The sequence below is a fragment of the Passer montanus genome, unplaced genomic scaffold (genome assembly GCF_014805655.1).
Source record: "Passer montanus isolate IOZ18808 unplaced genomic scaffold, ASM1480565v1 scaffold12, whole genome shotgun sequence".
Taxonomy (NCBI): domain Eukaryota; kingdom Metazoa; phylum Chordata; class Aves; order Passeriformes; family Passeridae; genus Passer; species Passer montanus.
In genome coordinates, this window is record NW_024358722.1 from 12031194 (window position 1) to 12043392 (window position 12199).

The 12199-nt window shown below is 43.2% G+C and overlaps 1 long non-coding RNA gene across 1 annotated transcript; it reads left to right on the forward strand.

Annotated features, from left to right (window-relative positions):
- The first annotated feature begins 772 nt into the window (after positions 1 to 772).
- Positions 773 to 3900, forward strand: LOC120496892. Its single transcript, XR_005626372.1, has 3 exons — positions 773 to 911; positions 1142 to 1234; positions 2628 to 3900. It is a non-coding gene; the product is annotated as an uncharacterized LOC120496892 (long non-coding RNA).
- Positions 3901 to 12199: the final 8299 nt, after the last annotated feature.

Sequence of the window (12199 nt, forward strand, 5' to 3'; positions counted from 1 at the left end):
GTAATTTTTCTATTCCATGTTCAGTGGCCTGTGTCTACATATATATATATATATCTGAACTATATATAGCACTTTATATGTTTCACATTTCTCTGTCTTATCTGTAAAACTAATGCCTTTTTCAGAATGCTAAACTTACAGGGTTTGATTTTGTTGTTTATTTTTTCCTTAATTTTAGATTCTCCTAAGTCTAAGTCAAAGAAAAAGAAAAAAGAAAAACATAACAAAAAGGTAAAAGTTTACAAAGAGAAAAAAGTAGTTAACAAACAAAACAGTTTTTATGTTTCAATAACCTTAAATGTCATGTAAGACAATGCTTTTTTCTGTGGCTTTGTACATCTAAATCATACTTTAAGGGTTGTGGTAGCTGAACTGATAAATGGGCACTTGGCTTTATACTAAAAGAGAAAACATTTACAAGGTACTTTTGCCAATCATTGCTGGTCCAGCTGGAGTTTAGAGTAGTCTCTGAAGAAAAGAGAAGTGGGGAATCTTGATAACTTTATAGAATTTGCCAGAAGAAATTATTTATAGTTGGTGAGAGAAGTGAATGTACATTTTTGCTGTTGTAATTTTTCTATTCCATGTTCAGTGATTTATATTGTGGTTACTTTAAAAGAGAGGGAATGGGGAATCAGACCTTTTCTGTTGCTCAGAGCCCTGAGGTTTGCTAACTCTGGTGTGTTACTTTCTGCTACTTGTCCAGTAGTGGTAAGGGCAAGCAGTCGTGGCTGTCTTAACTTGAGTGACCTTGAGAGATCTTGTGGGTTTGGGGTTTTTGCCCTTGTTAGTCTGTAAGCATAAGAATGTATGTCTTATTATTGTAGAAAAGGAAAAAGGAGAACAAAATGAAGAAAAAGAAGGAAAAGAAGAAAAGGAAAGAGAAAACAGGACCTGTCCAGCTTTCCAAGGTACGCTGGTCTGAGTGTGAAGCCCTGTTTTATTTCTCACCTACATACTTAATCCATCCTGTCATAAAAATGTTTATGGGATCCCCAGTTTGGTCATCAACCAGTAGAAACCTCTCTCTGTTGTTGTGGACAGTAAGGAAGTCTAAAAGATTATTGTCTGTAATTTTACATAAGATTTGTAATGGTTCTGATCAAAGCTTATGTCTTTTTAACATGTGATCTCATGTCAGTTCTTCAAAAACAAAAAGAAGAATGAAAACTACAGCATGATAACCGGAAAGAAAATTAAGATGAAAATAAAGAAGACTAAGGAAGATATAGAGGTAAGAGTTAATTAGTCTAAATGTTCCTAAGAAAAAATGCTGTATCTTTTAATGTTTTTCTAATAGTAGTTTTTGTAGAAGAGTGGGTCTTGCAGTTAAGAGTTGTAAACTGAGTGTAGCTTTTAGTGTGGCTGTGATGCCCTCTGAAAAATATTAAATCATTCTTTTGGCAGGTTTTATGTTATGAAGGGGCTTGTAATACTCAGTCATGAGCAGATAAACCAAAGGATGCTTATGTAGGTTCTTAGAATTGCAGCCTGTAATCATTAGCCAGTTTGTAACTTTCTCTTACACTGGTGTTAATTGTACCCATCTTCTTTCAGTCTCTTGTGATCTGTTGTGATAATTGCTACTTCACTGTGCTTTTCTAACACATGCAAGACTAGCCTTGATTTAGAGAGGAATTTTTAAAAACCCAGTTGTATTATTAGGACCACATGCTCCTGCATTTTCTCGGAGCAGTCAAATGTTTTTGCTGAGATACCCTGGGAAATAAATACCATGAATAGTAGTGTGTGCTATAGCTCTGGATGTTTGGACTCAGCACTTAAACACCTTCACTCTTCAACACCCTAGGATGACCTGCAGAGGGCTCTGGTACTGGTCAGGAAGTGTTCCTTCCTTGAGGTGTCCAGCTTGGCAGATTCAGGTTCCGCCCTAGCAGTTCATTCTACAGCTGGCAAAGCAGTCTGAGCATTCTTGAGTTAAATTTGACTGAAAACACATTATCTTCTCTCTGTGACGCCAAAGTGTGTGTTAAATTATGCTGAATGTTTGCTTGTTCTGTTCCAGTAGCCTGCTTGTTACAATATCTGATGTCAAATACTTGATGTTGGTCCTTTTTTTGATTGGGGCCTGTGGTCTTACTGAATTGAACAACATCCATCAATATTTGAAAATCCAGTAATTTTTTATAAAAAAACTCTGGAATTGACCGGTTGGGCCATCTCTTCTGTGAAACAGAACCCAAATTCAGGGTTCTGTTATGCTGCATAAGCTGCTGTACATGCACAGAGGGGAAAAAAGATATTCCCCAAAGCTCAGGACTTGCTGTGAATACAGTGAAAGTTGCTTCAGCCACCAGAGAGGAGCATCTGTTGTGCTTGTGAGTTCTCTCCTGGGCCGGCTGTGAGCTGCAGGATGACAGCCCAGTGGAGCCTCCTTAGGGAGCCACTTAGGAAATGCCTCCTGGAATAGTGAGACATTTGTCTCTCCAGAAGCCATTGCCTGGCACTTCCCCTGGGCACCCAGGCCTCACTGGTAGCTGGTGAGAGCCAGCTCTGTCAATGGCACTTGCTTTGGGAGGTGGAAATCCCACAGAAAACAGGGATCTGTGGCTTTGCTCCTGAGTACAGGTCTGTTCAACCACTGCCTCTGCTTGTCTGCTCTGCAGAGAGACCGGAACCGTGCCCAGCTCCTGGAATTTCTGAACTCTGCCTTGTAACAGCAAGAGTCCTCACCAAGGACTGGTGGATGTACCAAGCCAACTGTCATCCTAGCAGAACACTAAAGAGAAACTCAGGGAAAAGGACACCAAGTTGGACAAGACCAGACCCTCCTACTGAGAAGAAAATTGGGATGTCCTTTTTTTAATGGCAAAACACCAGAGTAGCTAATAACTTGTTAATGGAGATCCATGTCCTCATTTTGAGATCCTAAGGTAATAGATTGGCTGTGGTGTTTTAGAAAAGCTCAAGTGTGTGTTGTTCACAATGATAAGAAATGACACACTGAAGTCCAGCAATGTAATTTCTGTCTTAACTGCATGCAGAATGCACTCTTAATTTCAAATGTCTTAATTTTTCTTGTAGTTTAAGCAGAGTATTTGTAAATGTTTATTTTAAAGATGAGGTGTTTCTTTTATGTATTTTTTTCTGGTAGTGGTTATGCGTATCATGAAGAGCAAACTGACCTTTGTAAATAGAGCATCCTTTTACATAAATGATTTTTTTTTGAAAGTTCATTCACTAATATGTTGTTTTCTTTCAGAACTCAGGATGTGGTATTTCTCTGGACAGTTTATTGCTCTCTCTCATTAGAAAGTGTAACAGCAAAATACTCTAGAGCAATAATGGTAGCAAATTATTTTTATCCTAAAATAGAAGCAGGAAAGGTCTCTGGTTTTGGTTGTTTATCTGAATCAGTTGTTCAGTTCATAATAGATCGTTTACCCCCCATATCTGGAGCTGCAGTTCCTGGACTGAAAGCTCTGGAGTTGTGGCCTGCTTTTCTGATCCTGTGAGCCGTGTATCCAGTCTTTCTCTTTGAAGTGCAGCAAGGCACAAACCATTGACATACCTTAGTCTGATGGAGAAAGAGCTGTGGAACGGTGTTGAGGCAGGCAGTGACAGTGACTTCACTGTGAGATGAGACAGGGCTGGACAGGCTGCAGGAGCCCAGCACAGCCTGGGTGTGCCAGCTGTGGTCTGTTGCTCAGTGCCTGCACTCTTCCTTCCACACCTTGACTCTTGGTTGCACAGCAGGCCTCTCTGTACATAACCCTGCTGTGGGAGTTCACTTGAATCACTCGTGAAGCTGGTGCTCCTCAGGAGCTACAGTTTAGGAATGCCTGAAGGAAGGCCTCAAGGGGAGTGGACTTTGACAAAAACATTAAGTGTACAGCAGTGAGAGTGGGGGGAGTTCATTAAAGAGCAAATGGAAAATTGTGTCTGTGTCTGCTACAGTGTTTTGAAGTAATTGAATGGTACAAATTTTGAAGATTTGTACCATTGCTCAAGGGATAATTTTATTACTGTTTTAATGTGTGAAACTTTCTGTGAAACTTCTGAAGATGCTAGAATCCTCTCCTTTCCTTGGTTTTCTTTTGTTGTGAAGCATTTTGTAGTTGTTGCAGAGATGTAACTCTTTAGAGACTAAAGCCCTGATCCAGCAGAGAAACTCTGTACATTCTTATGAACATAAAACTTGCAAAAAACATAGGTAAGAAATGGAGTTTCCTTGACTTTTAATCCAACAATCAAAAGGATTTTTTTGAAAGCACTGTACTGAAATGTCACTGGGGGGAAAAACCAACCAAACAGGAAAACCCCTTTTATTTATCATGGGGATTATGCTTTGATTTATGCTACTTTGCTATTTTATAGCTAGTGATGTCAAAGCATCTTGCCCAGATAAGCAGCTTTTGTCTCTGGACTTTGCATAACAGGCTTAATCCCAAACACACTTCTACAAAACAGCATCCTTCCCATTCCCTAGCTTACATTCTATGTAAAGATAGTGTAATTTTGGAAGACTTGGCGCGGGGTAGGGAGTAGAAATTGGAAGATGGAAAGAAAATAGCAACGGGAAACCCAGAGATCACAGTTGTAAACAACTGTGTTGGTTGGAATGTTCATACTTAGTTTAAATAATTTGCTTTTTGTTTCAAGATCATAAAAACTCCTGCCTGGTTGTGCATTAGTAGGGAAAAGGCCAAGGGCCTTTAGTAATATGATACGGACTCTTCTTCCTTTAGGGTTTTGGTAGTTGTCTCTCATGGTACAAAAATGAGTCAAACTATTTATTCTTAAAAAACAAACCCTTTTTTTGGGGGCGTGTGTGTGTTCAGGACAGAGACATTTTCTCTTTATTTTTCTTGACATGCTGGGTATGCTTTGGTGATGCTTTAAAATATTTCTGTGGCAGCATTTATTTCTAAGCTGTCATTTCTTCCACAAAGCCAAGCTGCTTAAACTTTGTGGCAGTAATTCTGCTTTATTCTCTCCTGCCCAGTCAGTTACAAGTGCTCTCTGGAACTTCCCAGCAGTTGCTGCTTTTGTAAGCCTCCTTTTCTGTTCTACCCATCTCCGTTTGGGCTCTCAGGTTTCTGAAGAGGCTTGAGTCCTGTTGCTTCCTTCCCTTCTCCATCTTTGCTCACAAGCTCTGAGACCTTGTGCTTCTTCTTGGGACTGAGTATCTTTGAAGCTGCTGTTGGGAAAAGGCCAACAGATTCCAGTCCTCCCTAGTGAGCACAGGCCCTTAGAGCCAGAATAATTTTCCATGCATTTCACCCTCAGGGAAGAAGTTAATTTCACTGACCCTTTCACTAAAGTTTGGCTTCAGATCCCTGTTGTGGCAGGTGCACCACAGACTGAGCCGGGTGGGAAGGCTACAACAGGAAGAATGTGGTGAAAATCAGGTTGAGAAATTTGCATGAGGGAACTGTGAAGCCGCGTGGGATGTTAACCTGATACATGGCTGACAGAGAGACTTGCTGCCAGCTCTACCAAGAAGTGCATGTCATGGGCAAGGGTGAAGGCTGGAGCAATAGAGCAGTGGAAAAGGTGAGGCAGGGGTGGAGGGAGACGGCTGCTGTCAGAAGTTGTGGAGTGGGGCAGAGGTCAGGTGATGAGGCAGGGGCTGCAGAAGCTTACCTGGCTGGGCAAGTTGAGGTTCTTAAAAAGCCAAGCAATAGAAGTATTTTAGATGTGAAACCTGCCCTTTGTGTGAGTGTATGTGTGTGTGTGACAGTCTTCCCTATCACACTCACCTTCTGTGTTCTGCACCATTTTCCATTCTGAGAGTCGTGCAGAACTCAACTGAATTTTTTTTAGAAGCAGAATTTTCAGAAGCAGAAGTCAGTGTTGTGGGAAGGAGATGAAGGATACATTCTCTGAGCTGCTGCTGCCATGCCCATCTTCCTTGGCACTGTTTAAAATATTCTACCCTAGCCAGTTCCTGTGGGCAGTGCAGTCCTTTGTTACTCATTTCCTTTAGAGTTGGCTTGAACTTTATTCTTTTGCCCACACAAAAACATAGCAGAGATGAAAAGCTGAGGAAATATTGATAAATTCCACTTTGGCTTGGAAGTACCTGGCTCCATGGAACTAAGGTGTCTCATCCTGCAGAACTGAGCAGGGCCTGCCATTTTGGTAACAGTTTAATATTCAGTATGGTTAAATTTGGGCAGGTTTTGCTGTTTAGATGTACTTGGGGTTTCATGCTGCAGGAATGTATCATTCCCAGTCATCCTCTGCAGCAGGAAAAACTGAGTGAGCTACATGCAGGGGAAGAACAGAGGTCAGAGAGGCTGAATTGACTTGTCCTGGGGTCAGTCACTGAAGGTTTCCTGGTGTGGGCAAGGACCGTGATGGCTGGTGGAGCTCTGATGTCCTTTCATGCATTGAACACCCTCCTCATTGTCTTTGCTGTGTGGGTCTTTGCTATGTGTATTTAGAAACAAGTTTCCAAAGTTCTGGTTCAACACTCAAGGCTGGGACCTCCTCTGTCATTTGAGGACTCTGTGGAATGGCTGGATTTTATGTCATAGTGGGCTTTCCTGAAGGAATGAGGTCCTGGGCACACTTGAGAATCCTCCAGTTGGCACTTGGTTATATTTCAAGCTGTAGGGTGATGAGTTTTTAGGACCCACTTCTTAAAATTATTGGCAAGCAGCCATCTACCTAGTTCCATCTCTGGACAAAATTAATCACCAAAATTACTGTCCAAGGCAGAGACTGAGATTTATTTGCCTGTTGGCAACAGGTATTTTCTTCTCCCTGCCTGTTCAATTTCAGTGTTGAATTGTGCTTCAGGAGTGTGACTGATGCAGTGTTGTCTGAGGGGTCTAAGGAAGCCCCCTAGAGCCCTTTGGGGCAGCCTGAAGAGCAGCATCACCACCCAGCCTGAGAGGCACCTCGTGCCCATGATGGCAGCTGCTCCCATGCCAGCATGCTGTGCCATCTTCCTCTCAGGCACTGAACACCAGGGCTAACATCACTTGTGTTCACTTTGCTCTCCATGTGTGAGCTGTCCTGGGGGTGACAGAACAGTGGTGTGAGGGTGAGGAATCTGCATTTGTCCTGAGAGGCCTGGTTAGGAAGCTGCTGCCTGTTCCCTGGTTGGTCGGTGCTGGAATATCTGCCGGTAGGTGGCAATGCTGTCCAGCTGGAATGTCACAGAAATATTTTTAATTTTTTTTTTTTTTTTACCTTTGGACATTGGCTTTGCACTTTCTTATTCTGAAACCCTATAATTAGCTAGCAAATTCCTAATTATGGTTGTTTATGGGGAACATGTGTTACTGCTGTCCTATGAATTTAATCCAGTCTTTGTTCCTTTTTTGCCCTTGGCTGTGCTGAGGACAGACAATAGTCTCTTCTGCTGGTGCCTGTGTGCCAATGGCAGAAGGAAGCCTTTAACTTCTCAGTAGCTGAATTCAACAGGAGCAGGTTGCTGAGAGCCAGCAGAAGCCTGGAAGGTGCACCACCCTACCTGGGGCTGCTGAGTTCTCCAGAAACTGCACTCTGCTCTTCTCCATCTCATAAATATCAGTGCCAGAATATAAAAAGATGACTCTGCAACGTAAGAAGTATTTCAGTGTCACTGCTTCATAACACATCTGGTTATTTAAATAGTCTTCAGACCAAATTAAGTGCAATCTGTTGCTTTAAGCCACTTGACACTGGAAAGAATCAGGTTGGAAAAGTACTGCAGATGGACTGTGACCTGATAGAGGCCTCTGAGGATACAGCATTGTGAACACTAAACAGATGTAATAGTAATTACATTCGGAGAGCAGATACTCTGATGTCAAAAACACAGAAGCTCTTTTCCTCACTTTGGTGTCTCTGCTCCTGGGTTAGATTACATTTATTCGGTAAGGGCAACATGTGTCTGTGGCTAAAATACAGAGGTAAAATGCTATAATCTGTGGGGTAATCCTAGCTAGGACCCTAACAATTTATATTATGAAGTGTCCAGTGACAGTGTATACAGTATGTCTTGTAGGCCTCTTTCTCACCTTTCTGTTGTGTTTTTTTAAGATCTCATCTGTAAGGATTTTCCCTTTGTCTGAGAATATCTTTTTGCAGGAAATGCACAGAAAATACCTGGTAGTCATTGGGAGACCTGGGCCCACGACCCAGCACTCAGGGCCATCAGAGCATCTTTCTGATGTAAGCCAGCTTGAGACATGGCTTGTCTGACTATGCAGAGGGAACAAGAGGTCCCTTGTGCCAACAGCCCACACACAGACAGCAGTACCAGGGAAAAGCAGGCACTGAAATTATGATGTCTCTGCCTGGCACAGGTGGGTGGAACTGAGGGAGGCCTACTCTGTTGCAGGGCACAACCAAGAAGGCTGTGACTGATGCAGTCCAGTTCTTCTAAGAATGCTTTTTGGGAAAAACTGCAGTGCCATATCTTTTAGCAGGGAGGTGCAGCAGGACACAGGAATATCAGAGGGGCCAATCAGTCAAACGATACTTTTCCTTCTGGGAGAGGCCTATAGCAGTGTCTGGGGGAAGTTGTGTAAGCAACAACACAGATGTGCTTGTCCACAGCTTCTGGCAAGGAGTAACTCTGTGCTATAGGCCCCCTGTACTCACAGTCCCCTTTTGGAACCACTCATCTGTCTGATGCCAGAATGTACTAAGCAATGCAATTCATGCTTCAGTAATACCTCATGTGGGGGAAAAAAGGGTTCCCTTTTGTTTAAAACACATGCATACTTTGTATATACATTGCTTAGCACAGGGAGCTCTGAGCCATCTGGGGCCATCTGCTGATATTAAAGTGTTCCAGTACACAGGATCAGGTATGGAATCAACAGAGTGACTCAAAAGTATCTGGAGACAAAACACCCATTTTGTCTCTCATGTCATCTCATTTTGTGGTAATACTGGTTAATGTAAGACGTGCTCAGAAGCACGTTGATGTTGATGAAGACTTTGATTCAAGGTTGTATCTGCAGACCATGTAGCTTCAGAGAACTTCAGACCTTTGCAATTGCTTAATCCTGGTTATTTATCACCTATCTTGAGATCTGATTGTAGAGCTAGCAAGATAGAAGGTGGGCAGTTGCATGTGTAGCCTGTAGAGAGAGGAAGGAGGGTTTTTTGTTTAGGTCAAGTGCCTTTAGCCTTCGTGCCTTCCTGCTTTGATACATACACAGTAGGGCAGTGGAACAGCTGTTGTGTTTGGCTAGATATAGACAGATTATATTTCAGGAGACCTTTAATTAAAGACAAGTACAAATAAATTGGCTTATATTCCACAGCTTTACTTTAATTCTCCAAGGTTCCATGTTGACATGTATAAACAGTGCAGTGTCAGCAGACAGGTATTTCCCTCAGAGCTTATTCCAATTCCCCATGGCATGACAGCTGCCTGAACTCTGTGCTGCTGTGGGTAAGGAATCTCAGCTCCTGCCTGCACATCCTTTCTGGCTGGCACAGCCCGTGGCCAGGCTCATCTCTAGAAGCCACAGGAGCAGGGCTGCACAGCCTCCCTCAGGACAGCAGTGGCTCTAAGGAGAGCCAGCCCCTGGAAGCTGGGCAGTGTAGCTGAGCTGCTGCCATTACTTATTAGCAGTTATAGCAAACCTAGGACTGCTTTTTCCTAGGTGTGACAATGTCCTTTGGACAGCACAACACTCAGCAAAGGAGCAACAGGGATGCTCTGAGCTAATACCAAAAGCCTTGCTCAGTTCTGAAAGAATGTTTGAGGATTGAGAATGATTCTTTTGGTTCACTTCTGCTTGTTAACGATGACATGCCGATAGGGAATGTTTCATTCTCCTTAAAGAATTAACACACAGGACGAGCTCTCAGGAGGTGCTGAAAACAGATCAGAGGGTCTCATCAAGATTTTTTGTTAGTTTTTCTACACTAGCAAGTAGTGCAGCCCAGGAGGAACAGAGCTGTGGAGTCAGACAGTTACCAGTGAGGACCATAACTTCACACTATACAAGTTTCATGAGAGTTTGTTTCAGACCACCATTAGTCCAGATTTATGGTTTGTGAACCACCTGCAATGGATCATTTGGGCTGGCTTTAGGCAGAAACAATCTGGTTACCCTGCTGTGTGTGCCCAGTGCCACGGACCACAGCACAGTAGGTGGGAAAAGTCAGGAGTTTCATGCTCCTCATTTAAACTGACACTAATTTAGCCATGCCAAATGTGGAATTAGGACAAGGCAAACATGAGTGCATGGTCTTTGCTGCATGCTGAGACCAAAGGATCATTTAAGGTTCAGTGTGCAGCATTTCTAAGAAAAATGCACCAGGAGCAGTGCAGCAGTTGTGCACCCTGATCACCTCGCAGCTCTGCTTCAGTACCTGCTGCTGCATGCACAATGCAGGAGCTCACAGTCAGTGTCCAAGCAGCTGGCTGCAGTCAAACAGGGTACTACTTGGAATAAGAATAAGATCTCTCATAGCTTGGTCTCTGAATATCCCTCTACCATCAGATCCTACTGTGAGCCCAGTGTAACTTCCAGAAGTAGTAAAGGGAGAGTGATACTACTGTTCAAGAGTTTGGACTACCCCTGTAAGAGTACTAGATAGCGTGGAATAAGAATAGATCTCTCATAGCTTGGTCTCTGAATATCCCTCTACCATCAGATCCTACTGTGAGCCCAGTGTAACTTCCAGAAGTAGTAAAGGGAGAGTGATACTACTGTTCAAGAGTTTGGATCGTGTTTTATTGTGGAATTATAAATTATAGGTAAGTTGAGGCAAAACAGCTGTCACAAGCACTGCCACGGCCTGGCCTCCGTAACACGCAGGGCTTTGACCAAAGGTCAGCTCTGCCTCCTTTGCTGCACGAGAATGGTGTCTGCCAGCTGGAAGCTGTTAATGAAGGACACAGCACAATCACAGGCTACTGTGATAGTGTGAACACCCATCAGTGATTTCATCGGCTTTTACATTGCTGCAGGGAAGGTACTTACTGCTGATTCTCCTTAAGAAAGAGTGAGCATGCTACTGACCCTGTGCTGTAACAAAGAGCTTTGTGGCAGTGTGTCAGAAGGTCCCGTGTCTCCCAGCAGTCCATCAAACATCTCATCAATGCAGTCAATACTGAAGGTGTCAAACAGAACATAAGTGCAAATAAAATGAATACAGAGCTGTAGCATGAAATTCATGAACTCATCTCAGTCTTCAGTACCATACAGTGGCTTGCAAATATATAAAAAAAATATGGCTGACTCTTTTCCAAACAAGAATTGTTTCTGCAAATTGTGGTGACCCCTTGCTAGAGATCCTACATCTTCTAGACAGCTAAGGTTATGCTAAGTATGTCTAGCCTTGGTTTTTACTTCACATATGCAGTCACGTTACTTCACAAGGACATCTGGCTGAAAAATACTAAGCTGATTGTCAGAAGGCTTTAAACTCTCCCTCATTGACCTAAACTTGGAATAGCCTGTCTCAAACTGGATGCTGTATTTGGAAGCCCTGACTTTTTTATTAAAAGTGAGCTGCTTTCTCTCCCTAGCAGGGTTGCTGGGAGCAACGTTTACCAAGGGATAGAAACTGCAGCCTGGTGCTACTAAGAAAGCCTTATCTTCAATCTTACATAGCCCAGAGGGGAGAGAGGAAGAGTCAGAATCCCAGTCTCAGAGAGCTCTTATGGGGTTGATCTCGACCTTTGTTTTATGATGCCTTCCTCCATCTCTGGAAGAAGCTGCACATTTCTAGTCTAGGATAGATTTAATGTACTGGAATTCTTCCCAGAGCTGGCACAGCTTCAGAGGGTTTTAATCTTGGCTGTAGAACCCACATGCTGTTGCAAAGATCCCCAGGGAAAAATAGCTGGAAACGGACAAAAGAACAACAAAGCTACAGGGTCCTCCAGGAGGCTATACCCCACTAAGATGATTCCCCAAAAGCCAGTCATCCAAGCAAATCCCTCTCTTCGTTCCCCATCTCCCGTTGGTCACCACAAAGCATCCTAGCCCTTGGGTTCTCTGCAGGACACTCGACTTTCACAGTGTGCCCTGCTGTTCCCTTTGCTGGTGCAAGCTCTCCCTGCTGATGCTGCGTTAGGGCCTTAGCAGCTTTTCCTTAGTGGCATTTTCCTGTCTCTTCAAGGTCTCAGAAGAACCTTCATCTGCCAGAGCACTTCAGTCACTCACAGCAGCAAAAAGTTCACATGATCTCAACTGTTGCCACTGTACAGAGATCGCTGGAGATGAATGCTTAGTCCCTTCACCCTTCCCTTTACATGGCCACTCTACTT